The sequence below is a fragment of the Carlito syrichta genome, unplaced genomic scaffold (assembly GCF_000164805.1).
Source record: "Carlito syrichta isolate Samal-C Ts95f unplaced genomic scaffold, Tarsius_syrichta-2.0.1 Scaffold315060, whole genome shotgun sequence".
Taxonomy (NCBI): domain Eukaryota; kingdom Metazoa; phylum Chordata; class Mammalia; order Primates; family Tarsiidae; genus Carlito; species Carlito syrichta.
The window spans coordinates 460,442-475,803 of NW_007259156.1; positions in this window are offsets into that span (position 1 = coordinate 460,442).

A 15,362-nucleotide genomic window follows, 5' to 3' on the forward strand; every position below is an offset into this window, starting at 1 on the left:
ATGCAAACATTATTATTTTCTATTCCTATTAGAAATACAAGATTATGAATATATTTTTCTTTAATCTCGCTTTTAGATGCTATTGGCAATAACACAACGGGTGTCCCAGAATTCCAGAGGAGTATTTGTGGATTAAAAGGGTTTTCCGGGTCCTCCTTTCCTGAAATATCACAGTATTGATGCTACTCTTAGGAAATAATATCTTAGAAGGAAACTCTAGCATGCGCCTCAAAATAACATTTTATTTTTTCCTGTGTGCTGAGAGAGAAAAATTCGTTCTTTATACTTTAAAATATAAATGGAAATGACAAGAAAAGTACTGCAAATCTCACTGGTGAATATGCAAAGTAAAAAGAAACAAGGTAGTTTTATTTTCTAAATCTGGCAGGCACAAATGTAATTCATGACATGTTCTGGGAAAGCTGAGAATAGAGAAAAGATAATAAAATCTGGAGTATCAATGAGAGAAGGTAGAACCTATGACATAATTAAAAATTTTTAATGTTTCATTTTTTATTTTCTGCTGAGTTCTATGAACCTATAACCTCTTGTGAAAAAAATTTTTGAAATATGGACCTTCTAGGATAAGTATGGACATAACAATTAACAGGGAGTTAAAATAAGTTAAAATTCTACCTTTGTTTTGTTTTTGTCAGAATGTATTTATTAAATAAATTGAAGAAATCGGAGTTCAGAGAAGGAAAACTATCCAAAGGAATGGACACCTACATGTACTACAAACTCTTTCATTGACTTACAAGCTTTGTAGGTGATGAAACAAATGGTTAAGCTAGCCATAAAAACACATACTGAGTCATCAGCACCTTCTAGGAGGAAGTCAAGGGAGGGAAGACTGGTGATAATAAAGCAACAAGCTAAGGAGAAATGTAGGCTCTTTCCCCTTCGTTCTTTTTTGTGCTGGCTCTATTTTAATGGGAAACTGGGAAATACTAAACTTATTTATTGGAGGCAGACACTTTTGTTTGAGGAGTCTAGTGAAATCAAAAACAGGGAAAGAAGATAAAATAATATTTAAAAGAAATCATATTAGGAAATGTATTTGGAGGACCAGGGCTTTAGGATAATAATTTGCAAAGTTATATCACAACATTCTAATTACAATCATATTATGATCATGACTTATTTTTTCCTAAGTAAATGAAAAATTATGTGATTTTGAACAGTATAGTTTTCCCACAGAGGCAGCAATAAATTTTTCAAGTATAGTTTTTTATTTACTTACAATACAAACAATGCCAGAAGAATGGCTTCAACGTGTGTATGTGAATAATATTTCTAAATCTAGGTGGCTCTAATGAAGCCACCAAGAACTCTTGCCATAAAAATGTGATGAAGCTTTAAAAACTGCTTCAAAATATGAAGTTCTGTGAGACAGATTTAAATGACTATAATATATATTATCTATATAAAGTAACAATTAAAAATAATCCGTGTTATAACAACTGGCAGAGCATTCTATTCAACTTGACAATAATAATTTTCCCAAATTTAAGGACGGAATGCTCTCATTCAGTAAGAAAGTCTTGTAAGCTTTAATTTACAGCTTACAATTTCACTGCTTAATATGAAATGTGCAAAAACATTGCAAAAATATTTAGGGAAGACATACACAGTAATTACATAGCCATAGCTTTAAAATTAAGTTCTCATTTTATAAGTGTGAGGTTACATTTGTGATAGAGTCATTCCAGAAACTTATTTAAAATTGTATTCTGTATAAAAGTCAAAAATTATTGAATCTATTGTTAGGACTCTAGGAGAATAGCTGAATCAGGGTATAAACATACATTTTCAGGTTATTCTAAATTTGGACAGGTTAACAAAGAGAAGAGAGCAAAAAAATACAGTGGCACTAAAGCAGGTTAGAAATATAGAAAAGGTTATACAAACTCAGAGTCAGCTTGTAAAAATGCAAACCACATAAAGTATCTAGGGAAAAATAACCTGGAACATTCAAAGGGCAGGTAAAATTTGTGTTCAGTGCCAAAAGAGACCCAGAGGTCATAATAGAGGACCAATTATATACGAGCTTGCAATGCAATGTTGCAACAAAAATGCATAGACCATTTTGTGATCCCTAAAAGTAGAAATCGTTTTTAGAAACATGGATGTGATCATTCTTTCCATGTTTACAACAGAAAAAAATTAACACTCTCAAGCATGCCCTCTATTTTCAACTATTATAAAATAGTTGTGGTAGATTCTAATTAGTCTATGGAAGCTATTATGTGCATTGACAAAACATTTTTAAGAGCACAATAGAAAATCTGATCATATTTGATCAAGATAGCTTATAAGTTTTTTTAACTTTTTTATTTCTGGAATAAAATGTTGAAGAAGTTATTTGTCTTGAAACGAGGAATCACTTTACGTAGAGCAAGTCAAGAGAGACCTGAACCTGCAAAAAATAAAAAAATAAAACAGGTACAGTCAAGTTTTGCTTAACGATGTGGATGCATTCTGAGAAATGCATTCTTGGATGATTTTTGTTATTGTGCCCACACTATAGAGTATAATTATGCTAATCTATGTGGTGTAGCCTATTATACATTTAGGCTCTATGTTATAGCTTATTGTTTCTGGGCTATAAATCTGTACAGCATGATGCTGTACTGAGTAAAGTAAGCAATTTCAACATATTTTTTGTATATAAACATATCAAAGGTACAGTAAAATACTATATAAAAGATTAAAAAATGAAAGATTTGTATAGGGCACTTACCATGCATAAAGCGTGCAGGATTGGAAGTTACTCTGGATAAATCCGTGAATGCAAATGAAGACCTAGGCCATTACCCTACCTTATCGTAGACTTTATAAACATAGTACACGTAGGCTACATTTTTTAAAGGTTTTCTTAAATAATAAACTAATACTAGCTTACAGTAAGTTCTGTACTGTATAAACTTTTAAATATTTTTTAACATTTTGATTCTTGCAATACACAGCTTAAACACACATTGTACAGCTGTATAAATACATTTTATTTCCTTATAGTTTTGTTCTGTAAACTTTTCTCTGTTTTTATTTTTATTTATTTATTTATTTTTTACTTTTTAAACTTTTATGAAAAACTAAGTCACAAACACACGCATTAACCTTGGTATACGCAGGGTCAGAATCATTATATCTCTCTTCATCTTGTCCACTAGAAGGTCTTCAGGAGCAATAACACACATGGAGCTGTCATCTTGCATAGACAATAACACTTTTTTCTGGAATACTTTCTGAAGGATATTTCTGAGGCTATTTAAAAGTTTACTTTTTTTCTTAAAAATTAAGAAGAATACATTCTAAGATATGGATAAAATTATAATATAGTAAATACATAAACTAGTAACAGTTATTTCTTATTATTATCAAGTATTATATACAACTGTATTGCCTAAAATTGCTGGTTCTGTATACTTTTATCTAACTGGCAGCACTATATATTTGTTTATGTCAGTAGCACCACATACAATGGCCATGATGTCACTAGGATTTAGGAACTTTATCTTACATGATGTGGTTCATTATGGACTGAAATGTCATGTGACAAATGACTGTAATTTGAATTTGCCAAAAACTAGAACAGGTTTGCTAAGTATGTAGAATAAAATTTCAATATAATTTCAGAGAAGGCATTTCTGATATTTCTATACTTGCACAGTAGAAAAGTACATTTTTTTTACCCTTAGGTCATTATTAAATATGTTTTCATAGAGTTCTTATTTTTGAATCCTATGAAAAGAAGTTCTAATTGTTTTATAACTATCCAAAGAGTGTTTTTGAAGATTAGGCTTTCCTTGTTTCTTTAAAAGATGAGCTCGGGAATGCATTATTAGTTCTGTTTTATCATACACTGTAATCTTCTACAGAATAACACACTTCATATTCCTGGAAATTTTCATGAATTAAGTTCCATTGTAGAAGAAGAAGGTATTTTGTACATGGAATGAAAAATTATACTGGGCAGGCTTGGACACTCAACATAAACGATTCATGTTTTGGATGTTCAAAAACTTAACAGTAATCAAACTTCTAGAAAGTATAAAACCTAAAGTATGTAAAATAAAGAAAAATTGATCAAAAGTTATCAGTATGAATTTCTTCTGGATTACAGAATGAAAAAATGTGAAAAGAGAAGTAGGGTTGCTATCAGACTGCACATAAGATTGTTGTCAATGTGAAACTGAAAGACAAATACCGAAGCACTGGGTTTCTGTAGAGAAAACCTTTTGCTGCTAAGGCAGCCAAGCAAGGAGACAGGAGTTGGGCTCATATTTGTCTTGCTGGCCAGGGAATCCAGGCAGGTGTTACAGTCAATAGGTAATGAGGCATGAGCTGATTGGACATTGCAATAAGGTGGTGATGGTAGGCATGACCTGACTAGATCCTGCCATGGAGTGATTGCTTCTTAATTGAGTCCTTGTTCCTTGGTCCAAGAACTTAGGTTTCTCCCGTGCTTGCACATTTGGTATATCTGGACATGTTCAGGTTATGTGATCTCAGCCTGGGGATCCATCACAACTGTAAAATAACTCACAACTTTGTTACAAAAATGTTGAACCAGATTGATCTGGCCCAGTTACGGAATCACATACCAAATTCACATATTATAAGCTTCCATTCAAGGACAAATATGTATCAGGATAAAACATCACTCTGGAGTTATAAAAACTTTATGCAGGTCACAGACCAGATTAAAGATTCAGGGTGAGACTACATGAAAATTACCCAATCTATGAGGGTAGAAGCCTATAAATTACATTGAGATTTATGATATTTCTTTTGTTTTCTCTATTTTTTATTTTAAGCAAGTGGTGTGCAGTTCAGGGTTAGATACATATATGTACATCGTACAGGTAAAGTATGGGTACTCTTATTGATGTTATGTGCTGCCCCCACCCCTGGCAGCTTCCCATTATTGCCAATCCCTTTCATAGCATATTATGATAAATGCTCAGGGTGAATGAGTACATGTGGTACTCAGATCTTTGCTTCTGTGATAAATCACTGAGTATTATAAACTCGAATTCCACCCAGGTTGCTGCGAATTTTAAAATCAGTTTAGATCTCCTCCACAGCTATTTTGGATCATGGGTAAAGCAACCAATTTAGATTTCCTTGATGTTTACCCATTGAAACAACTTTAAGGCCTATAAATGCTGGAATTCACAGGAAAATTGCACTGGAACAAAAGACAGAAGGTTGACAACTTCCTTCTTGTCCTTCATTGTTCCATCATCATCATAATTCATATTTTCTGGGGATGGTGGATTCTGGATCCATATTTTAGAGGAATTGTGTACCCTTCTGTTAAAAAAGTACAATTTTTTCTTTTTTTGAGTTGGAATCTCACTCTGTCACCCAGACTGGAGTGCAGTGGCCGCTCCTGGCCACTGCAGCCTCGACCTGCTGGGCTCCAGCGATCCTTCCGCCTCTGCCTTCCAAGTAGCTGGAACTACAGGCATGCGCTACCATGCCCAGCTAATATTTTTTTATTTTTATTGTAGAGATGAGGTCTCACCAAGTTGCCCAGGCGGGTCTCAAACCTGCGGGCTCAGGCAATTCACTCATCTCAGCCTCCCAAGGACGCGGGATGACAGGCTGAGCCACCGAGTCTGGTGTTTTTAATGAATTTATTTTAATGGACTTTTTATCACTTTGAACTACTTTCCAAAAAAAAAACACATAGTGTAAGACATCATTATTTTAGAAACATAAAGTCCAATAAATACCATGTATTTAATTTGATGGTATGAAACGCGAGAAAAAAATATCGTGAAGTTACTTTTTTTTTCCAGTTAACAACAAAAACTGTCTTAACTAGACATTTTCCATTTACATTCTTAATAGTCTTAGAAAAGTTTTTAAATTCTGTTCTTGTTGCTTATTTCTTTCTGTTTGTATTGTTTTCTTGTAAACTATATACATTACCATTGTATATAAACTACCATTGTAGATAATGGGAAAAAATAGAGCCTGTGTATTATAGTAGTAAGAAACCAGGAAAACTCTATAAACAGACCTGTAATTTAGCTCCTAGTACCTCTGAAGCTTGTTATTGGAATTAGATAGGGACTCAATATGAGTAGCCAATTTGCTATAGGGAAGCATTAGAGCAAAGATCATTCTCACTCCTCTTAAGAACTCATTTTGGTAAAAATTATATTGTCAAGAGCCAATTGTGAGCTCCTTAAGGTCAGAGATGAACTTTTAATCATTTTTTAAATCCCTAACATCAAAAACCAAACCTAATGCTTGATACATGTTAGAAACTCAAAATGAATTTAATCAGTTCAGAATATTATACTCATTGAAATTGAATAAATATTTTATTGCAGTTTTTAATGGTATCATTTTTTTTTCAAAATCAGACACATATCATTGCCTATCTAAATCAAGTCAAACTGATTCAAAAATCTGCTTATTTTGAGTATTGCATTGGGATACACACATTAGTCAAATATGGATTTCTTAATAAAAGGCAATAATAAAACTGGCATATGTCAACATTCAAAAATCAAGTAAGGAATATTTGTATTTTCCTATTTTTTTAAATGAATATATTTTTTCATTAAAAATATTTACTGAACACTATATGTACAGAGCATCTCATTGGACATTGTGATTAGTTATCAAATGTGTAGAAATAATTATGTTATATAGGCCAAAGATGGTGTAATTTGCTACCTGAGAGTTTCATTAGTTCGGATATCCCAAAATAATTCATGACAAATCTTTTTAAATTCGTTTTGCTGGGAGATTTTTTAAATTGACCATAACCAATTACTATATAAGTAAAGATGATGTTCTTTCACCTTTTTACGTCTGTCAGACATACTTGGTTTCTTTCTTCACAGCATTTCAATCCACATTAACATTGAACATACACTCAAAGTAAATGCTGAAAAATAATTAAAATCCTTGGATCAAAAAAAAGAAAGTTATTCCTAGAGTGAGTACTATTTGCCACATTCTGCAGTTTTGCAGCTTGTTGTATGCCAGGGGCTGGTGGCTACATGTATCCTGTGCTCTCTCTGCTACTCTCATTGGGTTCCTGTGGAGATACTTTGTTCAAGAAGAGATACATTTTTCTAATTGACACAAAAGTGTGGATAGAATGGCATTGGCCTAAGATTCTGGTAACCCAGAAAATGTGTAAGAAAAAAACAATTCTTTAATGAGGTCTACCTCTACCTCATCTTCCTTTTATCCTCATACAATATTTTTTTAGGAGAAGCTATTATCTCATTTTGAATTCAGGTATCATCGTAAAGTCATTCTCCCTCTGTCTCATGCTAAATTCTTATAATGGGAGAAAAGTGTGTTCTGTAAATACCTGTCTCAGGATTGTACAGAAGATTTGTTTTCATAAAAAAAAAAAAAATAGGACAACAAGGCGTAAAATACTTGTTTTTTTGTAATCAGTCTAAAATTCATGTCTTATGAACCTTTGCGTGTCTCTGTTTAAGATTATATAGCAGGATAAATCACTAAGTCAACAATGCTCCTCTTTATATGTTCTCTGTAAATCTCTGAATGCCAAAATTAAGTCTTTCTTCTTCCTCTCCTTCTTATGATAAGCATTTCTACAAAAGGAAAATTTTTAGAGCATTAAAGTATTAATTAATTTTTTACTCTTCTCACATTCCTTCTCAATATATGTCAGATTTTCCATAAATGAAAAAATCCAGTATTGGACTTAAGTATCAGTTCAGATGAAAAATAAGTGAGTAATAATCCTGATATTGTGTTTATTTTTTCCCCATTTCACATTTTGTAAAGAACCAGTATGTTAATCGTGATTTTTTTGTCATTTTTACACAAAACATGGAGACAATAATGTATTTCATTGCTCTTCATGCAACTTACATAGAGCAAGTAAAAAAGATTCCCCTTTAAATAACCGTTGCTGCCAACTAAGAGTGAGATGTATAAGCACTTCAACATAGATAGCTGAATACAATGAAAAACACATTATTCCAAATAATGATTTGGCATGAAATAGTCAGTTATAATGGCAAGAATATGCATGTGTATTTTGTATAGTAAGTTTACCTAAACATAAAATTGCAATAAGGTATCTAAGACAGTAAAATAGTTGTTTTATATACAATGCAGCATAGACGGCTTAATTGGCATCAATTGCTAGACTACAAAATGAATATCTTTATTTGCACATTTTGAAAGTAGTATTTCTGTAATGCACATGCTAAAAATATGACAACAGTCATGCAAACCATCCTTATAGTGTTCATAACAGCATAGTAATTCTATATCATTTCTACTCTGAGTACAATTTTTTTCTTATAATACCTATATGTTTCATTCCCTGAGGCTCACATGTCTGGTCCAATTGGTTCTGCATAAAAATGTGTCTAGAAATAGCACATGATTTAAAATGTTCAGACCCAAATACATTCTATCTAATGTAGTGAGATAGATGCAGCATGACTTCTGTTTTTCAAAATTAAGAGCATCTAGGGGGAATTTTGTGTTATTCCACCATTTTTGGTCAATTTGAGATGACTTTAAATTTATACTGAAATATTGGTGTGTCCTTTTGAGGTCCTTATTTCAATTGCTTTCATTGATAGTTAAAGTAACCAAGTGGTCAATTGGGTCTAAGAATTAATATTGACTGTTATTATGTTAATTAGGCAGGACTACAGTATTAAAAACGACTTTGAGTCAGGGAAATCTAGCATGGAATTCTTGTTCTTATCTGATAAGCTCTGTCAGGCATTAAGAAGAAATTAACTTTGATGAGCCTCAGTTTCTTGAGACAAATACTTGTTTTAAGCACAAAATGTGATCTCAGGAACTTTCTACAGAAATTGCAAGCAACCATGCATCTGAAGTTTTTCATCTGATTAAGTCCTTTATTGTTTATTGAGAAATTAGACTCAAGAAGGTATAAATCAAGAACGATGGCCTTTCTCTCTCTCTCTCTCTCTCTCTCTCTCTCCACTGTCCTTTTAATCCACATCATCTGACTCATCCTTTCCTGCTTTAAATGCTTGGACTGATTCAGAGCTTTTCTGTTCACTTTCAAATATAACATACAGTTTCACTTTTCAGATATAAAGCAGTTCATTATAAAACAAATGCAATGTTGCTTTCTTTTTTAAGTCAAAGATACTATACTCAGAATTTACCCCCATTCCCAACCATAGAAGTCCAAAATTCTTACTGTCATTCTTCTCTAAAGTGTAAAAAATCACTTCACCTCTGTTTATTCTGTCAGTTCATCTGACCTCACTCCATGGAAATTGGAAGTCACAGACCTTACTTGGACTGTTTTCTGACTTTCATTCCTGGGGCTTATAAAATAAACTTGCGAATTTTTATTACTTTAGAGCATTTTTTCCTACCTTAGGCTAGCAAACCTCGCAACCTAGGTTATAAACAGATAAGTAAACATTTTTTCACTATATATGCAAGTTCACAAATAGAGCTCCCTTAAATTGGTAGTTTATTTTTATAGTTGAGGTTCCCAATTATTTATTATGGCAAAACATCTCATTTCTTATATTTTTAATATAATATGTCAGCAGTGCCAAAAAATGAATACACATTTTAAGAGCTGTTAAGAGATATTCACCGTAATCAGAAGTATCTGGAAACCGATGGTTACCACTTTAAGCACCTCTAGTAGTTCCAGAAGTCAAAAATGACTTGTATCCATCTTATTGAGTATTACTATTTTAATACAGGTTTATCCTTTCTTAGAATGTGTATACATTTTTAGCACCCTCTGTATATTTTTAATATAATAGTCTTACATATGCATGATGCAAATGACATTTCAGGGAAACTGATATGATTCAAAGGAACAACATTTTTAATGACAATATTTTACGGAAAATGCCCAAATACTATAGTTAACTTCTTGATATGCCAGTGAAACTTAGAAAATTTTTCTACTCTCTTTAAAAGAAGAAGAACCGATTTACAAGTCTATAAACTTTTTTTCAAATCCTATGTTAACTCAATGAAATTTTAATTATCTCTTTATATTTCATTCTTGTGTTACAATTAAAGCACATCATTCCTCTCCCATTAGAAAATTTGACCCTTTTATGTGTTAACATGTTGTTGAAACTCATTTCTCTCTGGCATTGACTAACTTCATGGCTATTTGAAGGCCAATATTTTGTGCATTTGGTATGAAGTGGGATTCTATTTTAAAACTGCCTGAATTAGATTTGTGCCTCTACTTCAAAGCCAGCTGAGTAAATTTGAGCAACTTACTCTATTTTTTGGTGCCTCAGTTTTACTGCTTAAGCCAGCAAATTAAGTGAGAATGTGATAGAAATCACCATCTCTCTTTATAGTGGCATTTATCTCTGCTGTTCCCACATCTCTCTAGAAAATATACACAACAGAGTTCAAAAGGCAGTTGTCTGTAGCTTCCTTAGTCAATATATCTTGAATGCCTTGTAGAAAAGAAGATACTCTGAGCCCTCCGGGGGTTTATGATTAGCAGATGGCTGATTAGGTTGCTGAATATAGATTAATTGTCGATCCTTGAGTTTCGAAGTTCCTTTCTCTATAATATGCTAAAGGAATTTCAAAGTTTGACTTTATCGACTATGGGTCATAATTGAGTCCAGACTTCATTTAGTTAGCCTAATAGACTAACACATCTCCCAGTAGACCAAACCTATACACAAAATCTCAAAACCCAGATAAGTGCACCCATATTAGTAATTTTGTCAAAACTGAACCTTGTGTTTTATTTTCCTTTTGTCTAACTTGTTCACTCCCCCACACGTGCTTCAGGATCTTGCTAAAAAATGATTACAAAATTATTTTAGTTCTTTTAGTGAATTTAATTTAATGCTATGAAATGCTGATACTAATATTTTTAATTTGATAAGAATTTAATATATATGGCATTGTTTCCTTGTTCTTTTTCAGGGTTGCATGACTCTTGTTACATGACAGTTGGCAGAAGTGCTGAATTAAAGCAATTGTTTTCCTTTTCTAAGTGGTTTTCTGAAAAGCGAGCATGGTGTTATCTTCACAACATGAAGGTAGGGTAGGTCAGACATTGAAAGAGAGCTTTTCTCAGGATCATCATTTGCTCCAAGACTCCATCCCATGACACAAGGTTCATATTTTCTATAGTACAGGAGTTGACAAATATTTACTTTAAAGTGAAAGTTAAGAAATATTTTATGTATTATGCATCATGCACGCTTTGTTGAAACAGTTCAACTCTGTCAACTCTGCCATTACAACGCAAAAGCAGCCATAAATATTATGTAAACCAGTGTTGTGACTATGTTTCCATAACCTTTTATTTCTAAAAAACAGATGGTAGCCTGAGGACATAGTTTACCAACTTGACCTTACCATAAAAGATTTGTCAGTATTTAGTCTTTAGCTGGAATTCTTACTATTAGAAACTGTCTTTATCCTCAGCTATAGCTGTCTGGTGACCACAGGTGAACAGAAACTTCTTCAAAGCTGCCTTGGACTTTCAAAGCTTGTCTACTGCTTCTCCACATAGGTTGCAATTTGTATCTTTGTAACGATTAAGTTTTCCTTTTTTCTGTATATGCCCTCTGGGAATGTCAGAAGAAGCCAAGTCTTTGTATTTATCCTTGTTACCATGGCGCCTAATTGTCACAGCAATTTGAATTTTTATCACCATGTCCTCCTCCTGCATTTCATTCCATATTATGTCAGAAATGATTTGAACAATTGTGATGCAACTGTTTGCCAGGAATTACATGTGTCACATTTCCCTCAGCAATGAGATTATACCTATGTTGCTTGAATATATAAGAAAGTCAAATCAGACTCCTATTTTAATAGTTTGTTGCATATAACCACTTCTGGTACCAATTATTATAGCAGTCAGGTCACAGCAGACAACAGACAATATAACTAAATTAAAATAATTTGAAGATGGTTTAATAAAGAAAGTATTCCCAAAGGTGTGAATAGTATGTAGGGACAACATTGTGTGCTCTTTGACAAATGTCTTATCTCATTTAAGATGTATTGATTTATACTATTTGAACTTCAGAAGTCAGCTTGTTTTTTCCTGATTCTCTCAAAATCTTGACGTTATATTATTATCACTTTCTATACAGTAATTATGCACTATGAAATATGCTGGTATAAAGAGCTGTCAAATTAGAAACATTAGTACAAAACTTTTTATGGAGCTAAGTTTCAGCTAAAGCTATCTACTTGAATATTTTAAGTTTGGTCTAAAGGTTTCTCCATATACATAGATAGTGAATTATAACCTAACTGGATGTGTTAAACAAACTATAATCTACTCATGTACTCATCACAGCGTTTCCACCAATCATAAGCAGCCAACTGTTCAAATTGTGTCTAAATAAGGCAAAAACCCAGATGTAACCAGTCCAGCTCTTTCTATACCTCACTTCTGTTTTCTGTATGTTACTTTCCTTTTTCTGTCCATAAATATTATTAGTCCATGTGGCAGCCATGAAGTTACTCTGAACTTATTCTGCTTAATTTGCAAATTGTTCTTTGCTCAATTAAACTCTTTAATTTGTCTTAAGTGCTCTTTTTAACAATGGATTTTACTTTTTAAATCATTATATAAAGTTGGCATGCATTCTGGTAAAATTTGCACCTATTGAATTTGCTTTAAGCTGCATGGTTTGTCAATGTTTTGGGTGGGAAGTAGGAGATAAAGTATGTCTAGCATAGATAAACCACTGATTTTTAGTAATTAGAAAAAGAAAAGTTTATGGAAATATTTGGAAAATGTATATAATATAATAAATTCAACTAGTTATGTATAAAATATTGAGAGTTTGAAGCCTTCTTTAAGATCATGTTCATATTGAGTTGTGAGTCCTAGGCCAAGCACCAGCAGTCTCTCCACATTCCACAATTCACTTCGGAGTCTTAAGAGCCTGCAATAATTACTTAGAACAACTATTATTAATGTGTCCTCCTTGCCTTGCCTATATAAAATGATGCTTATAAAGTTCTGTAAAAATAGCTTACTCTCTAACGACATGAGACCATTCTCCCTGAAATATTTTATTGTGGCCTTTGATTACATATTATTTCTTTCCACACAAGAATTCAGTGTTAAGTTAACCTTCCACGTGACTTATTTCTATTTCCTTTTTACCAAAACTTGATTGTTGAAATTTAATATATATAGTACTTATTCCTCATATCTGGAGGGTTTCTTTATGTTGAGTTATATATTTTCATGCTATTTCTTTTGACTTGGCCACCAATAGAACTGTTCAAAGGTTATTTTTCCAGAAAACTTTAGACCAATATTGAGTATGGTATCATTCAATATTGATAATATCTAATTCTAGTTTATTTCAGACAAGATGAAAGGAAATTAAAATGTTCAAAAAATAAGCTATTATAAACTAGGCATCTCAGGTAATAGTAAAGTCAGGAAGAATGTGGAAAAAAGTGGTAACACCACAAGGAAAAATTTTAAATTTAAGAAAGAGACTCATACCTCTGATTACAAAAATGCATTTGTTGGTGGATATGTAAGAACTGCAGATTTTACCAATAGTTTGAGTGCAATTTATTCATCATGTGTCTAACCATTTGAACATTATAAGAAGCAATATCATAAATACAATTATTAACATTCTTCTTAAAACTGAGTAGCTTGTAGAAATGCATTTTATGGTAATGCCTTTTTTAGTCTTGTGAAATAGTTTTACTATCTCCTTTTACTCACAATCATCTTTTTTCTCCTATTACACGAGTATTTGGTTCATGCTTTAATTTTCTGCTATTTAGATTGAGCAGATGTGGGTCAGGGTCACTTTTCTATTTCCTACTACTAAAGTTCCTTCTATGCCTCTCCTATCGCACTTTTAGAAACATCTGTCTTTTACTATATATCCATTTGCTGCATGTATCTGACTCGATGAGTCTCACTCTTAGGGGCGGATCAGATCCTGCATTTATGGGTGACCATCAGTGGCAGCATAATAGCTTTTCCTCCAGGAGATAAACTATGCAGTCATATATAATCAAGTCTTTCTCTTCATCTGGACTTGAGAAACTAAATAAAGCAATCATATAAAATGTTCAATGGCTATAAGCACTTATCTTTTGACAAGAGGTTTTTATATTTCCTATACATTTTAATTTAGAAAAAGGCATTACAGGATTTAAATTTTACATCATAATTATTAAAGCAAAAAAAAAAAAAACTGAATGTAACACAAAAGAGTTTAGCTCTTATTTATATTAAAAAAATTAGAATTATTATTAAAAGGCATTATTTTTCCTTATAGGCTGTCCTATACAAACTGGCAAGACTTAAAAGGTTGTATATAGCATTTCCCAGAATTTGTTTAGGTCAATGGGCTTATGGTCTGATAAATCCTAATTATTTTCTTCTCAATGCCCATAAGGGCAAAACATTTCTTCATTTTATGCTTTGGTATCTCATTTATCATTTTATTTATATAATTGCCATAAAGTCTTGATTTTTTATTTTATTTTAAAGATGTGGAGTACAATTTAGGGTTAGGTATATAAATGTTCATTTTGCAGGTACCCTTGTTGATGTGGTGTGCTCCCCCTCCTGTGACAGTTTTACTCAACTGCCAATCGCACCTCCCCTCCCCTGGAAGTTTCCCACTACTGCCAATCTCACCACTCCGCCTCTAGAAGTTTCCCACTACTGCCAATCCCTTTCTTATAATATTATGATAATTACTCTTGGTCCACTTATGAGTGAGAACATATGGAATCTGTTCTTTGTTTCGGTGATAGATCACTGAGTATGATAGACTCTAAATCCATCCAAGTTGCTGCAAATTTCATGTTTTTCCTTCTTTATGGATGCACAATATTCCATTGTGTGTATGTACCATATTTTTTTTTCTATCTAGTCCAGCTTCTATGGGCAGCATGGTTGGTTCCATGTTTTTGCTATTATGAATAAAGCTACAACAAACATATGTGTGCAGGTATCTTTTTTGTAGAATGATTCGAGTTCCTCCGGGTATATTCCCAATAGGGGAATTGTTGGGTCATATGGAACGTCAATTTCTAATTCTTCCAGAAATCGCCACACTGTTTTCCAAAGAGGTTACACTAGTTTGCATTCCCACCAACAGTGTAGGAGGGTCCCTTTTTCTCCACATCATCACTGGCATCTGTTAATGATGACCATTTTTACTGGGGTTAAGTGATATCTCAATGTGATTTTGCATTTTTCTACCTTGATTTTTAAGCCTGATTGTAGAGGGATATAAAAGTTAGTAAAAACAAGTACATAATAATTTTTTAAAAACTTCCTTGTAGCGGGGCTTGGTGGCTCAGCCAGTAATCCCGCGCCTTTGGGAGGCTGAGGTGAG